Here is a 22,318-nt window from a genome sequence, read left to right as displayed (position 1 = left end):
TTAAAATAAAGTCAAATATACTTGTTTATAAATATATTCCCCAGGAGACCGATGTCCAATCTTTATAATTATCCAATTGGCATTGTTTGGGATGCCAAGCGTTTAGCCGTATCTAACTATCTTTGCTCAAAGACAATAATCATGATAATTAGGAGCACATGACACAAACTGAAGACGGCTGTCCCTTGCCAGTATGTGAGTTTGGAGGACACCAGCCTTGCCAAGTGTTTTCCTAAGTTTTGCATCTTCGGAGGTTCATACACTTGGGGAACATAAATAAGTTTAACAGAAAGAGACCAGTACTGATTAGCATCACAGCTACACAGAAGTCATGTTTGTGTATGCACGTGCGTTTGTGTGTGTGTGTGTGTGTGTGTGTGTGTAATCTAAGCCCAAGAGTGAGGATGCTAGATTCTATTGAGCTATCAGTTTGGAAGGCCAGCCCTCTCCTGAATTCAGCCTGAGTTGCGAAATAACTTTTCAGTGACTCCGCGGTGAGGTGACTGAGGCCCCTCCTGCTTTGGGAAGGAAGAGGAGATGTGCTGGAGACTGGGGGGTAGCTTAGGCCCTGGGCTCCATCCCCAGCACAGAGAGACATACAGAGAGAAAATGAGAGGAGAGAGGCTTGTCTCTCCCTGGAGTGCATGGCTCAGTCCAGGCAGGTTGGAAGCACTGGTGGTGGGAAGACTTGCCCTAGGTTGACTGAGGGGAGCTGCCTGGAGCTCACCTGTTCCCCACACTCTTGAAAACTGACCAGGGCCACTCCAAGGAAGACTGAGGGGGCTAAGAATAGGGCACTGGCTTTGATCCAGGTTAAATGTAGGCTCAACCATTTACTGTCTGGGTGACCTTGGGCAGGTCCTTCCTCTCTGTGCCTCAGTTCCCCCAGCTATAAGGGAAGCAGTTATAGTACCCACCCCACTGAGTTCTCTGGAGAGTAAATGAAATAGCACATGTTAATAGATTAGCAGCTCCCTGGCCAGGAGTTGGGGTATCAGTGGTAGCTGTTGTAAGCTAAAATAACCAAACCGGTTTCAGCACCATAATGAAAAGCACAAATACCCGTGGTGGGAGCAGACTTCATGGATCAGCTATGCCTTTTATTCTGCAGTGGAATCAGGCATTGGAGGGGCTCACTTTCTGGGTAGAAAATGGCCCCCGATTACAGGAGGGGTATGGGTTTATGTAGGTTGCATTGGGAGGTGACTTAGTCCTTGAAGGCTTTAACAGGGTGTGCTCAAAAAGTTGCAAACATCTGGAACTTGTTTTCACTTGGCATGGTTTTTATTGGGCAGTGTTTTTACAGGGCATGGATGGAGGGTTCGGCGTTCAGGGTCCAGTGCTCCTGTTGCCCTCCAGGGGTCATTGTATTGTCCCTGGAACAAGATTGATGCGTAGTTTCACTGTCACTGGGAGAGAGTTTTCTTAGGAAAGGATCCCTCTTCCCAGGGACTCCTATTTTCAGATTGATGGTTATCTCTTTTCCAGGGTTTGTTTTGTCACTGGGAAATGATTTATTGTAAGGATCGAAGTTTTGGGCTCTCTCTTCCTCGCTCTTCCCGGGTCATACACTGTCTTGGCCGGGGCCCAGGGAGGGGATGGGGTACAATTTCTATATCCTTCAGCTGTGGCCCCTTGGACCATCACCTGCCATTATAACTCCCTTTCATTTAGTAATTGTAGACACCATTGGCACTTATTGATCATGCCTACACAAAAAGCACTGTCCAACCACTTATGTGCATGAGCTAATTTAATCATCCCAGGAAGGTGGCGCTACATGAGCCTCACTTTGCACATGGGGAAAGGAGGCACAAAGAAGTTCAGTAACTTGCCAAAGCCATGGCATAGCCCAAATAAAATGACTTTTTTAGTCATCTGGGCAGGAAAATATGACAATCTGTAAAGCAAAAGAAACATGAAGTTCAATCTGTCTGTATTTTTGGACTTTGGCAAAGACAATTCTGCAAGAAAAGTGGAGGGAGTGAAATAACTCAAAGCTAGCCTTGGGATCCCTGGGCCACCCCTCTGAATTAAGTCATGGGGCTGTGGCTGGAGTCCCAGGGGGAAAATGCAGGCGTATCACCCGAATCTATCCGTTAGCATTCCAGCCACATGCACCCAGGAATTCTGAGAGATAACCCTGAACAGTACATGAGAGGAAATGATGGTTTCTTGAACTCAGTAAGATGAATTTGCCTCGTGTCTGCAATCTCAGAGTCAGGCCTGGTTGAGTCTCTGGTGTCTCCCTCCATGAATGGGTCTCTTCCAGCCAGAGGAAGATGTAGAATGACATGTAGAAATGCTCAAGAGATTCAGCAGCAGCACAAATTTTTCATATTTAAAAATGGAATCTGAGGCAGGCGTGGTGCGCACACGCCTGTAATCCCAGTGGCTCAGGAGGCTGAGGCAGGAGGATCCTGAGTTCAAAGCCAGCCTCAGCAACTTAGTGAGGCCCTAAGCAATTCAGTGAGACTCTGTCTCTAATATATATATATATATATATATGAAGGCTGTGGATGTGGCTCAATGGTTAAGCACCGATGGGGTCAATCCCCAGTACCCCCCCCAAAAAAAAGATGGAATCTGCTCATGTGTGGAATTTTATGAACTTGTAACAGCTGAGAGATTTCTGGCCTGCTAAATGGACAATGTTGCAACTCCAAGATAAAATGTGCAACTAGGTGGATCAATTGATTAGATTTGTGACTAAGATAAAATCTTGCAAAGTTTATGTACCATTTGAGACACATCCTTTAAAGACTTTGGACTAAGCCATGTTTTATGAGACTATTAGACTAAGAAGCATTTTTTAAAAGTGGCTCTTTGTTGTGGTTGCTGGATGAGACAATTGAAGAACTTCGAAGAGGAAGTAAGGTAAGACATGTTTAATTTGTAAAAGAAGTTTATTTAGAATGTGTGTAAATCAGTTCCAAACCCCTTAAAAGTAACCATTTAAATTTCTGGATTTAGGGTTGCCAGATTTAGCAAATGAAAATACAGAATAGTAGAGAGATTTGAATTTTAGATCATTTAAATTTAATTGAGCAATGTGTATTTTATCTGGAAATCCTAGCTGGAACGATAAAAAGTATCTGAACTTTTGTAAGCTGAATTTTAATATGTGGTAATTTTTAAGAGTCCTGGAAAAACTTTCAGTGTCCAGCATCAAAAATACACCAACCCAGCCCAGCATGGTGGCATGTACCTGTCATCCCAGCAGCTCTGCAGGCTGAGGCAGGAGAATTGCAAATTTGAGGCCAGCCTCTGCAATTTAGGAAGGCCCTGTTTCAAAATAAAAAGGACTGGAGATGTGCTCAGTGGTTTAGTGCCCCTGGGTTTATCCCTGGTACAAATAAATAAATTAAAACCCTGGGTGGGATGTAGCTCAGTGGTACAGCACTTACCCAGCATGTGTGAAGTCCCAGGTTCAGTCCTCAACACAAAAAAGAAATAATAGTCAGGCTAGCCTGTAGGATATAGAGAGTCAACTGATTGGTTTTTCTGCATTTTTAACTTTGGTAATTTGAATAGTCATTTGAAAAAAAAATTTAAATCTCTAAATAGTGGTTTCTGTATATCAATGCTGTCTGAAATGAACAGTCTGAAGAGATGGACACCATTCATTGCATAAAAATAGGCTTTTTTTTTTAAGTGCCTGGATTCTGGGAGAAAATCCTGAGTCCGAATTTAACTGACTCCAATTTGGTAGAAGAGCTACATCCAGGCAGATTCAGGTCCCTCGATACTTGCCCAGGACCAAGGACACAAAGCTCATGCAAGGTAGAGCTGGGATTCAAACCCAGTGCCTCTGACTCAGACAGGAGTTTTCATGCTCCAAAGATTCATTTCCCAGAACCACCCACACTGTGGTCAAGGGGCTGAACAAGGGACTTCCACTTCTTTATTTTGGTACTGAGGGTTGAACTCAGGGGCACTTAATCACTGAGCCACATCCCCAGCCCTTTTTATATTTTATTTTGAGACAGGATTTCGCTAAGCTGCTTAGGTCTCCCTAAGTTGCTAAGACTGTCTTTGAACTTAGGATCCTCCTGCCTCAGCCTCCTGAGTCTCTGGGATTACAGGTGTACCCCATCATGCCCTGGCATATACCTGTAATCCTAGTGGCTTGGCAGACTGAAGCAGGAGGATTCCACTTTTGATCATAACCATACGTCCTATGTGCATGTGTATTGCTTGATATATATATATTTTTTTTCTTTAAACAAACACATGTACTTTAGTCATTGAAGAGAAAGAAGCAAAGGCCAAATGCTTTTCACACTAGCTTTTCATACTAACTATGCCCATGCAAACACTGGGTGCCACAGAGTCAAAGGAAGTTCCTGCTCTCAGGAGTCACTGAGAAGGTGGAGGCCTAAATGTGTCTCTGCTCCAGTTAAAATTCTTCAGAGGCTCTTATTATAGAAAGACTGAGAGAAAGTTTTGAACAGGGTAGTCCTGGGGGCCCAGGGAGAGAGGAGCCCTTCCTCCTGCTCTGAAGTTGGGTCCTAGTGCTGGGACCCGGGGTTCCCCGACAGCTGAGAACCTGGGAGGAAAGTTAGACACTGGCCTGACCCTCACAGACCATTCTAGGCTCTCCTTACTTCTGTCATTTAGTGGCTGTGCATGACATTTCCTGCTGCATGTACTTTCAAACACTAGTGTGCAGGATGCTCATGGAATAAAGGATAAATATGTATCGCTCCTTTCAAGAGACTTACAATGCCTTTTAGTGCATTAAATGTTCTGAGATGACCTGTAATTTTAAAAAAGTTGCTTAAATGAGTTGAGACAGGATGTTCCAAATTTATTGTCCTTCTACTTCCCTTTCCCCCCCCACAGGGCTAGTGGAGGTTAACCCAGGACCTCACACATGCTAGCGAGTGCTCTACCCCTGAGACACATCACCAGTCCTATTGTACTTTTTTCTTCAAGATAGCTTTGAATATTTTGAGCAACATCCACCTTGGGAAATATGTTTGACTGTGCAGGGTTAATCAGATGACCTCAAAGCCTCCAGCTCTTGTTCTTGTTGGTAAGTCTTATGCATGTTAGGTGAATGGGCAGAAATGAGGGCTGAGAGTTAAGACACATGACCCCAAACATCACCAGCAGCCACAGCCATTTGCACAGGCCCTGGTGGACAGGGTACCTTGGAATCTGAGGAAGATACAGAGTCCAGGAGGAGCAAAAGTGTCACAGGCTGAATCATTCAAAAGCAGCAAAGAAACAGGAAAGTCCTCACTACTAGCAGGGATGGGCCATGTGATCCAAACAGGTGTTTCCAGTGACGGGTGCTGCCCTCTGTCTAATGATGAATGAGCCCCAGCAATAATCTCATAATGCATGCAGATTGCTCCATGGTCACGTTTCACAACCAGCTTGTGGCATTGGGGTGAGGAAGGCGCATTATTTAAGGTTGTGTAATTGGGACAACTTCACCTTTGTATGATGGTTTTCAGTTCATGAAACAGGCTCTGGGTTTCAGCCTCACACAGCATCTTTTATATGGGACTATGCCTGAACCTCAATAGGAACATTCTCTGAAGGGCAGGCCTGAATGTGTCTCTGCTCCAGTTAAAATTCTTCAGAGGCTCTTATTATAGAAAGACTGAGCTCCTTGATGGGGCCTCTACCTACCCACATTGTCAAGGCCATGGGCTCTACTCCTTCCCCACTTCCTTTCCCAGTGCCTCCCTTCACACTGCCCAGCTTTCAGTTCCCACATCAGGGCCTTTGCTTAGCTATCCCCTACCTGCAGTGCTGTATGTGTCTTCTGCTTCCAGGTATTGGCTTCAAGTTGTTCCCTCAGGAGCCTCCCTGGCACCCTCAGCTCATAATGTGTCAGTGTGTGTGTGTGTGTATGTGTGTGTGTGTGTGTGTGTGTGTGTGTGTGTGTGTTTCCTCCTAATGTCTTGTCTCCCTGCGAGGAGGCTGGGTTGGGGGAAGGTGTAGGGACACCTCGATGTGTCTTGCTGACCAGGACAGGTTGGACATGGTGCGGGTGCTCACTAAGTCATTGTTGAATACAAGATGTGATTCTCTGACTTCAGAACCCAGGTTCTTGCTGGCATGGTGGTACACACCTGTAATCCCAGCTATTAGAGAGGTGGAGACAGGAGGATTGCAGGTTCAAGGCCATCCTGGGCAATTTAGTGAGATCTTGTCTCAAAATATAAAAAGACCTGGGGTGTAGCTTAGTGGTGGAACACCCCTGGGTTCAATCCCCATACTGGAAAACAAAATGAGCCCAAGTTCTCCACCAGCACATAGGTGCTGAGCCAGAGGAACTCAGCTTCCCTGAGTAAGGAGAGGGAACCTGCCACACCCACCACAAAAGGCAACAGTGACAACAGCCACAATAGTGCCTTCTTTTATGGAGCTCTCAGTGCCAATTCTGGCCCTAACTCCCTGATTCAGGAGTGGAGCATAGAGCAGACTTCTCACGGTCGGCCCTACTGACATCTTGGGTCCTGCTACAGCTTGGATCTGGAATGTCCTCAAAGGTCCACGTGTTAAAGCTTAGTCCTTAGCTTGCAGCTATTAGTAGGTGGTGGAAACTTTAGGAGGTGGGGTCTGGTGGGAGACTGTGGTCACTGGGGCTGTGCCCTCAAAAGGAACTGTAGGATCCATCACTTCCTCTCTCTTCTTTGCACCTCAGTGAGGAGATGAGCAGCTTTGTTCCACTACATGCTTCTACCATGAGGTGCTGCTTCACCACAGGCTCAAAAATAAATAAATAAATAAATAAGTCAACTGACCATGAGCTATAAGATAAATTATAAGATAAAATAAACCTTTTCTTTCTTATAAGTTGATTATCTAAGGGATTTGTTATAATATATATATATAATAATGGAAAACTGACTAACACAGGGCCAGATCATTCTCTGTTGTAGGGGGTTGTTCTGTGTATCATCTGTGCATATTTAGCAGCATCCTAGGTCTCTACTCTCTAGTTGCCTAGTTGGACAAACAAAACTGTCTTCAACATGGCCAAACGTGAGCCCAGGACAGGAGGGCTCACTCTATATTGATAACGTTGGAAGTTAAACTCTACTCACTTCCACTTACTGAGTGTTCAACCTTGGAAAAATCACAAATCTCTCTGTGCCCACTTCCTCACCTTTAAGATGAGGATAATAAAGCCTCTTATATTGGAGCTGTGAATATTTAGTGAGTTGATAATGAAAGGGCAGATTCAGCACAGTGGTCTTTAGGGGAACTCAGTCAGGTGGATCGTCTGTCTTCAGAATTAACTGTGCTATCCTCATCTTACAGATGAAGACATTGAGACTTGGAGATAAATATGTCAGTCTGGCTGATGGCTGTGAAATGACCTCGAAGACAGGGGCATTGGTTGGGTTTTCAGAACTAATTTATTTTCCCAGGCTTTGGGGTGCATATAACTTCAGACCTTATTGGACCAACTACAAGCTCTGAGGTGGTATTGTTGCAATGAATGAATGAATCCTTAGATCTGCCAGGACAGAACTAGAACACTGACCTCAAGCAGCAAACTTAAGGGAGTGTCAAACAACTCAATCAAGATCAATAATCTAATTTTGTAGAAAAAAAATCAATGCAGAAAAAAAAATCCATGACGAATAGAGTATTTACATTTTTAAAGACACCATCCAATCCTGCCCTTGCACTTGACCTTGATCCTGTCCCCGGGGATCTGCAGATCTGTGGCACCTCAGCCAGTGTCCAAGCTTGCTGCGGCCAATCAGAGCAGGAAGCGGGAGAGACAGCGCTCTCTTCTGGCTGATGAGGAGTGCCGCTCCTCTCCTTGGAGCGAGGCTGGCCTTTCTTGTCCCCGAATACAGCGCTACAGCACTTCTGACCCTTCATGAGACAGCTAGGTCAAAAGGGCGCGGGCAGGTCAAACGATGTCACTGGAGCCCCCGCCCCATCTCTTTCCATTGGCTGCACCACTCTGGATCCACTGCCTACCTGCCTTTGCACGCACGCACGCGCAGGACGCACCACTTTCCGTGGCGATCTTAAAGCAGCCTGTTCGTATCAGGCTGACCACAAGAGGGCGCAGTGAGGAGACGCGGCCTAGAGTCGGGGGGCGCTCCTTACAGCCGCTGTCTGGTGGCCCAGCGCAGGTCAGTTTCTTATTCTCCTAAGAGTCTAGTCGTTTCTTAGCTTCACTTTACTTTTTAAATTTTTATTTTGAAATAATCTAAGGTGTGCATAAAAATGGGAAAAAATAGTACAAAAAACTCTTATATACCCCCTTACCCAGATTCCAGGGGACATTCGCCACCTTGCTTTGTCACTAGTTTGCTCTGCGTGTTTTTCTCATTCCGGAGTAAGTTGTAGACATTGTGTCTCTTTACCTGTAAACACTTCAGGCTGTATTTCTCAAGAACAAGTACATTTTTTTTTTTTTTTACATAACCACTAGACAGTGATCCAAACCAGAAGATTGAGCCATGATTTAAAATTATTACCAAAGCTATAAATCTTATTCCAGATTTGCCAACTGTTTTAATCATGTCTTATCAATTTTTTTTTTTATTTCTGGTCCAGGATCCAATCCAAGATTGCACATTGATTTAGCAGACTCTGGCTCTCTATTAATTGGAACATTTCTCTTTTATCTCTTTGATCTTTCATGACTTTGACATTTTTGGACTGTACACACCATTGATTTAGCTGAATCTAACTCCATCTGACTTTGTCTGAGGTTCCTCATGATTGGATTCAAGGGATGTATTTAGGGCAGTAACACTGCTTATAAGATGTATCTTGAAGAAAATCTTGTTTTATGATGGGGTACCAGGGATTGAACCCCGGGGTGTTCAACCACTGAGTCATATCCCCTACCCATTTTTTGTTTTTCATTTTTAGACAGGGTCTCATTAAGTTGCTTAGGACCTCTCTAAGTTTTTGAGGCTGGGTTTGAACTTGTGATCCTCCTGCTTCGGTCTCCCAAGCCGCTGGGATTATAGGTGTGCTCTACCACACCGGGCAGGAATTTCTTAAGTAAGCATCTTCTGCCCTTGCCAGAGCATCTGGGTGACTCTGAGTCACAGGAAGCTGATTCAGACTTGAAAGCTGTTAATTAAACTAGCTGACAGTTAATGAGTGCTTGTATTTGACACTCTGTTTGATGACTTGGGGGATATTTTCCCCTAGGAACAATGCCGTGTGGTGTGCTTCTGATGGATCACCACATTATAGAACAATAATGATGACTGAGTCATATTAGGCACCACATCCCATATTCTTTTAGATGCACTAGGTCCTTTAAGCCTGAGTACTATATATATATATATATATATTTTTTTTTTGGTACCAGGGATTGAACTCAGGGGCACTCAACCACTTAGCCACACCCCCAGCTCTATTTTGAATTTTATTTAGAGACAGGTTCTCACTGCATTGCTTAGTGCCTCACCATTGCTAAGTCTGGCTTTGAATACGGGAGCCTCCTGCCTCAGCCTCCCGAGCCACTGGGATTACAGGCATTTGCCACTGTGCCCAGCTAAGCCTGAGAATTATTATCCTCTCTGTTTTACAGATGAGGAAACTAAGTCTCAGAGAGGGTAAGTCACCTGCCCCAGATCTCACAGTAAGAGGCAGAGCCAGGATGTTTGACAGCACAGCCTGGTCACCGGGTTAGCCTCCTAACCATTTCTCCTCTGCAGGTTAACAGGAGCTGCCAGGCCACCATTCCATCTCAGAACACTGAGAACAATGCATGCCCCACCCGCCCCCCCCAGATTCCCAGCAGATGGGGATTTCTCCCTATATTCTGGAACTTCCCTGCTTAGTCAACCTAAATCACAATGGGAGAGAGATTCTTAAAAAAAATAACAATGTTTGTTTTAGGACTAGCAGAGTCCTGCACTGGGAAATCGTGTGCTATAGTAAACCAAAGAGGCTGAGGCAAGGGGAAGTTTTTCAAGGTAAAATGAGGGGATTACAGAAGATATTCTGAAACACTAATCCTTGGCCACAAGGCCACTAACAAAAGTGGCACCACGTCTGAGGTCAAGCAGACATGTTGCCAGGCAGACAACCTTGCAGAAGTATTTTTGGGCAAGGCGATGTCCTTTGTGCAAGTTGGGGTTCTGGCAGAGTCGTCTGTGATAGCTGCCATCAGCAGTGGTGCATGAGAAGCTTCCTTCATAACCTCCTGGTTTCCTTCTGTGTTAGGGTAAGGGACGCTGTTTCGATTCTGATGACTTTTGCATTTTTGAGGCATCTGAGGGATGAGAAAATCCTGGCTGGGAAAAGGGGCTCCAGGGATTGTGTGGGGTTTCCTGGGAGCAGACCCCCATCCTGAGTCATCGTGCAGGAGACGTTGAGTCTATCAATCTGCTGAAAACTACACCCGTGAGGCAGGAGGATCTCAAGTTCAAAGCCAGCCTCAGCAACGGGGAGGCCCTAAGCAACTCAGTGAGACCCTGTCTCTAAATAAAATACATAATAGGGCTGGGGAGGTGGCTTGGTGGTTGAGTGCCCCCGAGTTCAATTTCCAGTAACAACAACAACAAAAAGAAACCACACCAGTCTCCAAGGCCGGGTGAGGAGAGCAGGTCTGACCAGAAGGTGTTACTCCTTAACAGTGACTCGTGAGTAATTCTCCAGGCATTCTCCCACACCCCCGGGAGGGATTCCCCCACCAGAGGCAGAGCCTGCTGCAAAGTTGTCCCCCAACTGGATTTGGATGCAAGCCAGTGTCAATCATGACGAGTGTTCTTAAGAAGTCAGCCCTAGATTGTTGGAACAAGCAGCTCCTGGTGTGGGACTTGGGATCATTTTGCAAGATGGGTTTTTAGATTTGATATTTATTCATTGAACAATTCACCCTCCTAAGGGTGGAGGGCGCTAAGATTTGAAGGTGGTTTGCCCCCTGCCCCCAACACATGTTGAAATTGATTCTGATTATAATGGAGGTAGCGGGCCTTTGAGAAAAGGCATTACTCCCTCTTTAGGGACCTGTTCTAACAAAAACAGGTTATTAAATCAAGGCCACCAATTTGTTCTGGACCTTTCAATGCACCTGCTTCCTTTCCATTGCTCTTCCATGAGCTGGAGCAGCACCAGGCCCTCACCCAACACACTGCCTGATCCTGGACTTTCCAGCCTCCTGAATTGTGAGTCAAGATAAACCTCTTTTCTTTATAGATTACTCAAGTCTTGGATAATCTGTGATAGCAACAGAAAATATACAAAGGGGGGGGGGTATTAAAATGAATAAGAGGGGCTGGAGTTGTGGCTCAGTGGTAGAGCACTCACCTAGCATGCATCCTCAGCACCACATAAAAATTAAATAAAGATATTGTGTCCAACTAAAACTAAAAAATATTTTTTTAAAAAAATTAATAAGACAATTTCTGCCATTGAAGACTCAAAATTAGTTTAATTGATGGGGCTCACCTTGGGTTTCACTGAGTTTTCTGTAGCTCTGAGTTATCATTCTGTAACCGATGGCTTTGAAACTGTCACAATTTTAAGTTGTCAGTGTAAATCTTGGGCTTAAACCATCTTGAGCCTCATGGGCCTCCATTTGATCTTGACTATTACAACTTCTCTGGGGGAGACAACCAACCAATCTAGTTTGCCCAAACTAGGAGCAGCGAGGAGGGTGTTCCCAGGTGTACCAAAAGTTAGGTAACTTTGAGCAAGTTACCTAACTTCAGGTTTAGGCTTTCAGTGGCCAATCAGAACAAGTCCCAAGCAAACCAGCAGGGATTGGTCACCCTAGTGTTGGGAACAGGGGACATGAAGAGGGAACAGGAGGGGAAAGGGTAGGTAAAAGAGGAATAATCATTACTAATGTGTATTTTAAGATTTTTATCTTTCTTTTTTCTTCCTTTTTAATTTTATTGTTGGTACTGGGAAATTTAATAATTGATATTTAATTTTAGTTTTCGGCGGACACAACATCTTTGTTGGTATGTGGTGCTGAGGATCGAACCCGGGTCGTACGCATGCCAGGCGAGCGCGCTACCGCTTGAGCCACATCCCCAGCCCCTAAATTTAATAATTGAATAACACCTGGAGCAAATTATTTATACCTCTATTTTATAGGAGTTACCTCTGTTTTATAGGAGTGTAAACTTGGACCCAAAGAAGGTAAATCACTTGCCAGAATAGTCTACTTGGAGCTGGGTGTGGTGGTTCAACCCTATAATCCCAGCAGCTCAGAGGCAGGAGGATCACAAGTTCAAAGCCAGTCTCAGCAACTTAGTGAGGCCTTAAGCAACTCAGTTGCTTAAGAGACTTTTATTTTATTTAGAGACCCTGTCTCTAAATAAAATACAAAAAAGGGCTGGGGATGTGGCTCAGTGGTTGAGTGCCTCTGAGTTCAACCCCGGTACCCCCCACTCCACAAAAAAAAAAAAAAAAAAAAACCCAGAAAAGAAATGTCCACTCGGTCAGGGGCAGAGTCCAGCTTGTCACAGTGCAAATCTGTGTCCCCCACCCCCTGCATTACTCTTCCCTGCCTTACCGGGCCCTGTGTAAATGTGGTGTGGATAAAGTCCTGAAACTATATTTGAAATTAATTCCCAGAGGCCAGAAGCAGACTCCTATGGAATCACAAGTTAGTGGAAGATGTGTTGCCATGGATACCCACTCATCTCCAGCCAGGCTGTATGCAATGGAGCCACAGTGGTGGGGAGCCTCCGTCCCTAAATGAGGTGCAGTCCTGAAGGAAGAGACTCTCGGGAGCGATTTCCTGAGCTTCCCCCACACTGCGCATGCCATTGCTTGCTGCTTCAGGAGAGTCTCCATGGCAGCACAAAGCCCTAGGAGGTGCTCATCGAGCTCCAAGTGACAGAGTGGCTCAGAGCATGGATTTAGGGACAACGTCTTCCTCCACCAGCGGCTGGCTGGGTGACCTTGAGCAAGTTACCTAACCTCGAAGTTTCTTCATTGTTCAGGGGTGGAAGTAGTCACACTCACACCCAACGGCTGTCAGCTGTCATGAAGGTGGAAAGAAATGGGATGATGTCCCAAAAGCACAATGCGAGGCCCAGAGCAATCCAGGAAGAAACGTTCACTAGCTGCCAGTGGCCACCTGCCCACCCTGAGTCTTTAAATGAGAACAACCCACTTGAGAATCGACACGAAGGAGCAGACGGCATGCCAGTCGATTCTCCTTTACTTCCTTCTTTTTCTAGCTCAGCCATCCCACTGACTATTTGGACTGTTCCCAGCCACAGCCACATTGGGATCTCTGAGAATACAAAATCGATCTACTTTTTTTGTGGCGAGGGTACCCGGGATTGAACCCAGGGGCACTCAACCACTGAGCCAGCCACACCCCCAGCCCTATTTTGTATTTTACTTAGAGACAGGGTCTCACTGAGTTGCTTAGCGCCTCACCATTGCTGAGGCTGGCTTTGAACTCGAGATGCTCCTGCCTCAGCCTCCCAAGCTGCTAGGATGACAGGCATGCAACACTGCACCCAGCTACCAATCTTGATTGTGCTTGCTCCTGGCCCTATGGGTCTCCAGAACTCCTTATCCCCAGAACCTCAATCCATGCACCAGGACCACCATCTGAAGGGTGACCAGACTGTGACCCATCCTTATGAATATGTAACCCTGCATGACCTTAGCAACTCAGCGAAGAGAGGAGATGGGGGAAAAAAATGAGGATGTGTTATCCATGTGATGAATTAGGTGGGTTAGAAAGCATCATGACTTAATTGGCATAAGGTAGCCAGCATCTCTGAAAGTTATATCAAGATGTTCATGTATAAGTGGCAATATGGCAGGATGCTTTAAGAGCCCCGGGAGAGACACCAGACACCAAGGACAGCTAAGGGGGAGAGGTCCAGATTCAATGCCATGGGTGATATAGAGACTGAAATGAAGCTTGTGAGGCATCCAGCAAGAAGCCTTGGGAATCTTGTGTTTTCTCAGCAAGAACAACTCTGCCCTGAGTTTACACACAGGTGTGTGCACCTGCTGGTAGGTTTCACCCACTGATTCTTTACCTACATTGGAGGTCATTGCAATCTCTTCTACAACCAAAATTTAATCATTGAGGGAGTTTTCAGATCCTTGGAGGACCGAGTGAGCCCTGTAAATGCCTGCTGTAGGAACAGCGAGGATGCTGAGCAGCTCAGGTCGTGCACCGTGCCTCTGCCAATCTGTAAATATACCGTTCAGCCGGACGCCGTGGCATGTGCCTGTAATCCCAGTGGCTCAGGAGGCTGAGATAGGAGGATCACAAGTTCAAAGCCAGTTTCAATAACTTAGTGAGGCCCTAAGCAACTCGGTGAGACCCTGTCTCAAAATATTAAAAAGGGCTGGGGATGTGGCTCAGTGGTTAAGCACCCCTGGGTTTAATCCCCAGTCCCCCACTCCCCAATTGCCTAGCTTGATCTCAGCAGCCCTGTGAGGTGGATGCCATTATCATCCCCTATTTACAGATGAAAACTGAGGTTTGGAGAGATGAACAGCTATCGGCAGAGGGAGGCTTTATAAAACTGGAGTCCACAGATTTCTCCTGAGACGTGTTCAAGTGATTCAAATCCTTGGAACTGTTTCCCTTTCGCAGCTGCTTGCTGTTCTTCTGCCACTCAGCCCCGTTACTACAAATTCAGCATCTAAACCCTGTTTCCTTGGTCCACCATTTCCCCTAGTCTCAATCCATAAAAAGCACTAAACATCAAGGATAATTGACTATATTAACATTAGTGTGTCAAACACCAACTGGGAAAAGAGATTTGCTGCATATTTAACTACTGACCATGAAGACAATAAGAAAGCCAGGAGCAATGTTCCACACAGTGTAATCCCAGTGACTCAGGAGGCTGAGGCAGGAGGACTGAAAGTTTGAGTACAGCCTCAGCAACTTAGCAAGACTCTAAGCAACTTAGTGAAACCCTATCTTAAAATAAATAATAAAAAGGGCTGGGATACAGCTCAGTGGTTAAGTACCTGTGGGCTCAATACCCAGTATCAAAAGAGAGAGAGAGAGAGAGAGAGAGAGAGAGAGAGAGAGAGAGAAATGGGGAAATGACAGGAGCAGATATTCCACCAACGCAGAAACACAAATGGCAAATGAACAAATGGAAAGTTGCTCCACCTGATCCGAAGTCGTGGGCACAAGGGTTAAGAACACAGAGTTTCCATTTCACACCCACTTGATGAGAAAAGCTCCAATCTTGCCAGGTGTTGACAGAGATGCCCTCTAGATCCTGAAGATGGTTTCCTTGTTGTCTTCTAAAAGTTAAAAAACAAAACAACAACAACAACAAAAAACTTTCATACACACTTACATTGAATAACTGCTATAAATAAGATGTCCATAATTTCTCCAGTTTTGGTCTGAACACTAAACTTACAATAAGAAGATGCAGGTTCTAGAACAGAATTTCTGGTTAAATGACCCTGGGCCAGCGAATTTAGATCTCTGTCTTTACCCATGTCAAACAGGGGTACCTTTTCTTAACCCTTTTTCTAGACAAGCAGACACAAGTTTATGTGACAATATTTTGCTAAAGTTACTAAACAAAAATACGGTCAAATACATAAGATTTTTATCATATCAGCTATTTTCTAATATTTGAGTAATATTTTTATAATTTAACCAAAGCAAAAATTGTATGTACTCAACAATACAAAATTCAGTAGTTAAACAAGGTAAAACAAAATAATAAATCCAGTCATAATAATATATCCATTGACCCATGTTTTCAATTATACTGAGAATTAATTGTGTGGTGGCATACGCCTGTAATCCTAGTGGCTTGGGAGGCTGAGGCAGCAGGATTCACAAGTTCGGGGCCAGCCTCAGCAACTGAGACCCTGTCATAAAATAAGAAGTAAAAAGGTCTGGGCATGTGGGCTTAGTGGTTAAGTGCCCCTGGGTTCAATCTCTGGTACAAAAAAAAAAGAATTAATTGTAAAAAATAAGTAAAATTTCATGGAAATCTTCCCTGTTAGCTCAGGAATTCATGTCATTGTCAACAGGTTGTCTGGTACCAGCCCCTGCTTCCAGTACTGGAGCAGTTGTATCGTCCATAGCTTTGGTGGAACAGATTTGGCCACCCAGCTGTGTTCTGTCTGTGAGTCCCTCAGCCAGATCCAGCCTGCCATTCTCCTCATCAGTGATTGTGTCTAACTTCTCAGATATGAAATCTTCAAAGATGAGGTGACAAGCCCAGGTTCCCTCAACGGCACCCAAACCATCAATAACTAGATTATTTTCAACCACAACATTTAGCAGAATCACCAACTTTTCCTTTGGTTGTTAAGGTTATTACGACTATCACGATTCATAAATTAGTCGGGGACCTTCTGAGTGATTTGGATTTTGTTTTAGCCTTGAAACTTTTTCAGCCTTTAGAGTTGCCACATGGGAACAATCTACTCTTAAAGCAGACTGTAGTTCCACAGGCTGGGAAGTCAAAAGCCAAGACGTCAGGAGGTTCTGTACCTGGTGAGGGCCCAGCCTCTGATTCCAAGATGGCGCTTTGTTGTTGTGTCTTCATGTAACCCAGGGTAAAAGCAAAAAGCTAAACATTTTTTCAATATGTATTTTTTAGTTATAGGTGGACACAGTATCTTTATTTTATTTTCATGTGGTGCTGAGGATCAAACCCAGTGCCTCACACATGCTAGGCAAGCGCTCTACCAGTGAGCCACAACCCCAGCCCAAGGCTAAACATTTTTAAATTAAAGTCTGCAATCCATCTTGATTTGGGTTGTTTGGGTGGGTAGGTGAGAGAATGGTTATACCCTTTGCATTTCTATGTGGATCCTCAGTTGTCCTAGTACTTTTTACTAGATTTTCCCTCCTTTCCCAGTGTCTGAAATGTCATCTCTGAGATAAATCATTCCCCTGTGCACCTGAGTCTGTTTCAGTGATGTCTGTGGTGTTTCGTGTTTTTGTCTTTGGCTACCTAAGCACCACACTATCCTAATGATTCTTCTTTTATGATAAGTCTTGACATCGTCTTTTTAGTTTTCCCTCTTTTAGTTTAGTTTTGACTTTTCTTTACTTTGCTTTCCCATTTGAATGGTAGAATAAGCTCCTTAACTTCTTAGAAAACCCCAGTTGAAATTTTGATGACTATTGTCCTGTTTCTGACGACACTGGAAGCAATGTAACTTTTCATTTTATTTCCATTATATTTGTTCAAAATATTTATTTTAGGTTTTTGTTTTTTTTTTTTTTTGGACCAGGGATTGAAATCAGGGGTATTTAATCACTGAGCCACATTCCCAGCCCTATTTTGTATTTTATTTAGAGACAGGGTCTCACTGAGTTACTTAGTGCCTCCTTTTCTGAGGCTGGCTTGGAACTCATGATCCACCTTGAAATTTTTTCAGACTTTAGAGTTGCCACATAGGAACAATCTACTCTTAAAGCAGCCTCACGAGCAGCTGGGATTACAGGTCGGCACCACTGCACCTGGCTATTTTAGGTTTTTGGTAGATGCCTTTTATCCGGATAAGGGAGTTCTCTTCTGTTTTTAGTTTGCCTTGAGTTATTACCATGAAGGTTGTTGAATTTTATCAAAAAATATTTTTCCAACTATTGAGATTGTCTTATAGCTCTTTAATATATTAATGTGGTTACTACAGGAATATGTATTTTCTAATGTTAAATTATACTGGCATTCCTGGGATAAACCCAACTTTATTTATGATGTATCATTCTTTTTATATTTTGATAGAATGTATTTACTAATATTTAACTTATAATTTTTTCCATTTTATTTATTTTATTTTTTATTTGTTCTAATTAGTTATACATGACAGTAGAATGCATTTTGACAAATCCTACATAAATAAAGTATAACTTCTCATACTTCTGGTTGTACATGATGTAGAGTTACACAGGTCATGTAATCATATTAACTTGGGATTTTTCTGTGTTTTTGGTGATATTGATCTTGTCTTTTTTTTTTTGGAAGAATAAATACTTCTTTTTTTAAATTTATTTTGAACCCAGTGCTTCACACGTGGTAGGTGAGCACTCTATCACTGAGCCACAACCCCAGCCCTGGTCTTGTTTTAATATCAAGTTTGTTCAGACATCAATAGAGTGAGTTGTGATATATTCCATACCAGAAGAGGTATGGAACAGAACGATCAATTGCTTGAAAGTTTAGTACAACTTGCTTCTAGGACCACTTCAAAATTTCATCAATTTCCTTAATAATTCTAGAATGCATATTTTCTCTAGTTTCAAACTGACATCTTTTGCTGGGGAATTGAACTTTTTATCATTAGGTAGTGATCCTGTCCATCTTTAACAATATTTTTTGTTAACCTGTGTTATCTAAAATTAATATGGTTGCTGGGTACAGTGGTGCACACCTGTAATCCCAGCAGCTCAGGAGACTGAGGCAGGAGGATCTCCAGTTCAAAGCCAGCCTCAACAAAAGCAAGGCACTAAGCAACTCAGTGAGACCCTGTCCCTAAATAAAACACAAAACAGGGCTAGGGATGTGGCTCAGTGGTTAAGTGCCCCTGAGTTCAATCCTTGGAACCAATAAGTAAATAAATAAGTAGAATTTAATATGGCTATACTGGCTTTCTTTGGCATAGTGTTTGCTAGGTGTATCATTTCCCCTCACCTCTCCGTTCAACCTGTTCAAATTCCTGTGTTTTAGGAGTGCCTTTTGGAATGATCCCATTAAGAAGACATGCAAATGAAAGCAGTAGGGACTTGGTAAGTACAATAAATTGAAGCAAAATTGTCAGTGCACACTAATAACAATGACATTAACATAAAATTTGTGGGTTTGGAAGAAGGATGAAATAAAATACTGGACAACAATAAATTAGCAAGGAGGGATTGGAGTTAGGGAAGGGAACGAAGATAACTTGGGCCTTGTTAAATATGGGTAGTAGAATGTTCCTGCTTTGGGACTTTGTGTAGTGAGCTCATGCAACTCATCTTTTCCGCTGTGTGTGACATCTTTCAGTAAAATCGGATGTGGTTCATCATGATCTATGGGAATCCTGGGTTCCTCCTTACAGAGCACCCTTCTTTGTACATGCTTGGCTTGAAGGAAGGCTGTCCACCTGAGACCACCATAGCTTATTTGCAGGTTTTGACTAAATATGGGGCTCTCAGGTTCAGCTCCTTCAAGTTACAGCTGGCCAAGGTTTAGTCTCCTGACGCTGTTAATCATTACATCATTCTCAGGACAACCCTGCATTTCCCATTTATTTGTTGCTCACTGGGCCCTATTCTAATTTTGACATGCTTTCAGTCTAATAACACATGGCAAAACCTGTTTTATCCAGGATAGAGGTGTTTGGAAAAGGGTTCATCTGGTCCACCATATGCTGAGATGCAATTTGAATTTTAAAAGCTTAAAGGTGAGACTGTTAAATGTCACCAGAAGGTTTTTAGCATATTCCAAATGACTGAAACACTTTGGAACTCCCTTTTCTTTCTTTCTTTTCTTTTTTTTTTTTTTTTTTTTGATACCGGGGATTGAACTCAGGGGCACTTGGCCACTGAGCCACATCCCCAGCCCTATTTTGTATTTTATTTGGAGACAGGATCTCACTGAGTTGCTTAGGACCTCACTAATTTGCTGAGGCTGGCTTTGAACTCATGGTCCTCCCTGCTTCAGCCTCCCAAGCTGCTGGGATTGCCACTATGCCCAACTGAACCCTGGTTTTCTTCTGAGCTTTGTTTGGTTTAAAATTTGATGAAGGGGTTGGGAATAGAGCTCAGTGGTTGAGGATGTCCTTAGCATGCACAAGACCCTGGGTTAAATCCCCAGCACCAAATAAATGAATTAAATAAAATTTAGGAGACATCCAGATCTATATTCTTTTTTAATTATTATTATTTCAGGGACAGGGGCTGGGGTTGTGGCTCAGTGGCAGAGAGATTGCCTAGCATATGTGGGGCACTGGGTTCGATCCTCAGCACCACATAAAATAAATAAAAGAAAGAAAGAAAAGTATTGTGTACATCTACAACTAATTTTTTTTTAATTTTAGGGACAGAGAATTGGGGCATCCATTAGAAAACTGCTTCTAGCCTGAATTTGTTGGTTTAAATAAAATTGAGTCACTGTTTTTAGCCTTCTATGAATCCACCAAACTGTGATATTTAGCAGATTAGATGTCTTCATTTTGTCCAGAAACAGATCATAAAACGCTTTGTCCAAAGCCTATTACAGTCAAAGCTCTGAATGTGATATCAAGCTTCCAAGATCTACTCATGGAAGTCACTGTGATAAAGTATTCTGTGGCGTAATTATTCACAGGGAACCAACACCAGCTCTGGGTACTCACCTCTTGTGCTTGAGTTTAATAATCAGGTGCAGAGGGCTGTGGCTCAGAAGTAGAGCGCTTGCCTAGCATGCGTGAGGCACTAGATTCGATCCTTAGCACCACATAAAAATAAATAAAGGTATTGTGTCCACCTACAACTAAAAAATAAATATTTTTTAAAAATTAATCAGGTGCAGAACTTTGCTGGGAATAGACACCATACCTCCTGGTTTCTGGATCTGTGCATCAGTCTATCTCCCCTATTTGAAATGGGAGCCTCACTCATCATTACATCATTCTCAAAGATCACTGTGCACATCCCAGAGGCTCAGGAGGCCGAGGCAGGAGGATGGCGAGTTCAAAGCCAGCCTCAGCCACAGTGAGAGACCCTAAGCAACTTGGTGAGACCCTGTCTCTAAATAAAATATTAAAAAGGGCAGGGATGTGGCTCCGTGGTCAAGAGCCCCTGGGTTCAATCCCTGGTCCAAACAAAACACAACACTATGTACAATTCTGAGATGCTTTTGGTACTCTGGTAATTTCTCTTGCTCTGGTAACTTGGATCAGTATAAATTGCTGAGTGCTCTTTCCCCACCTTTCTTCCTATCTGGAGCTGAAGTTCTCTCTGCGTGATGTTCTAAGAAGATGAAGTAAAATAGGAAAGTGGGAGTCTTCCTTTCCTTCTGCTGCCTGTTAACATACCATATGCTCAAATCCCTTTTTATTCATCTCGATCCAAATCTGGGTTTCAATTGACCTTTTTCTGTCTAGAGTTTGAGTGCCAACCCTTCTGCATCTTAGTCTCCTTTGCTTCTCCTTAATGGTCCAGGTTATCTGGAAAATTTCCATCACCTTCCAACTTCCACGCAGGTACTTGGAAAATCTGAGCTTATCTGAGTACTACTCCCTCAAAGTCTGCTTTGTCCTTCCCATCCAGGACACTCTCAGGCCCAGGGCTGGGCGCAACTGGCATTTTCAACAAGTGCATCCATACAGCAAGAATCCCAAGTTCCTTATTATTTAGTCTTTCTGAGATCATATACTTCACTTTGACATATGTTGACTTGTGATATATTCTTTTTTTGGAACTAAGATTAAACCCAGGGGTGGGTGCTTAACCCCTGAGCCACATCCCCATCCCTCAGCATCTCACTGAGTTGCTTAGAGCTGGCTTTGAACTCGTGTCTCACGAAGTTGCCCAGGCTGGCTTTGAACTTGTGATCCTCCTACCTCATCCTCCAAAGCTGCTGGATTATAGGCGTGCACCACCTCGCCCAACAGGATATATTCTTATTACTTGACTCTTGCATTGATGTTTTTTTTTTCATGTGTATGTAAGTCATCCTATAATTTAGTTTGCTCTCCTTGCAGGAAGGAGTCAAATTTTATCTTCCATAGCTTGAGTCCTAGGCACAAATGGATGCTTGATAAATATTTAATTCACAAATAAATGAAGAAGCAATATTTTGAGTCATTTGGAGAGAGATTTTGGGGGGCCTAAAGTGTTAATAATTCATAGATTTCTGGGTACAAACTCTTTTAAGGTCCCACTTTGTTATAGCTTACACATTTAATTCCGTTACTTGTCATGAAAGCAGGAAGTTTAGTGATTAGAATATAAATTTGGGTGGGAGGGTACTGGGGATTGAACTCAGGGGCACTCAACCACTGGGCCACATCCCCAGCCCTATTTTGTATTTTATTTAGAGACACAGTCTCCCTGCGTTGCTTAGCGCCTCACCGTAGCTGAGGCTGGCTTTGAACTCATGATCCTCCTGCCACAGCTTCCTGAGCCACTGGGATTACAGGCGTGCGCCAAGATGCCTGGCTAGAACATGGATTTTTTTTGTTCAGATATATACAACTTTGTTTGGGTATCAGCAGTATCCCTGATGAGCTATGAGACCTAAGGTAGATTTATTTAACCTCTCTGAGCCACAAAAATTTCCTCATTTGTCAAGTGGAGACTAAGAGTTCCACCTTGGAGAGTTGTTATTGGGTGGCTTCAATGAGATGATGGACATAAAGCATGGAGCACACGGTGAACCACACAGGAAAAGCTAACTGATATTTGCCTGTTCCC

This window comes from Urocitellus parryii, chromosome 3 (assembly GCF_045843805.1).
Source record: "Urocitellus parryii isolate mUroPar1 chromosome 3, mUroPar1.hap1, whole genome shotgun sequence".
NCBI classification, from domain to species: Eukaryota; Metazoa; Chordata; class Mammalia; order Rodentia; family Sciuridae; genus Urocitellus; species Urocitellus parryii.
This window is presented reverse-complemented; position numbering follows the sequence as displayed.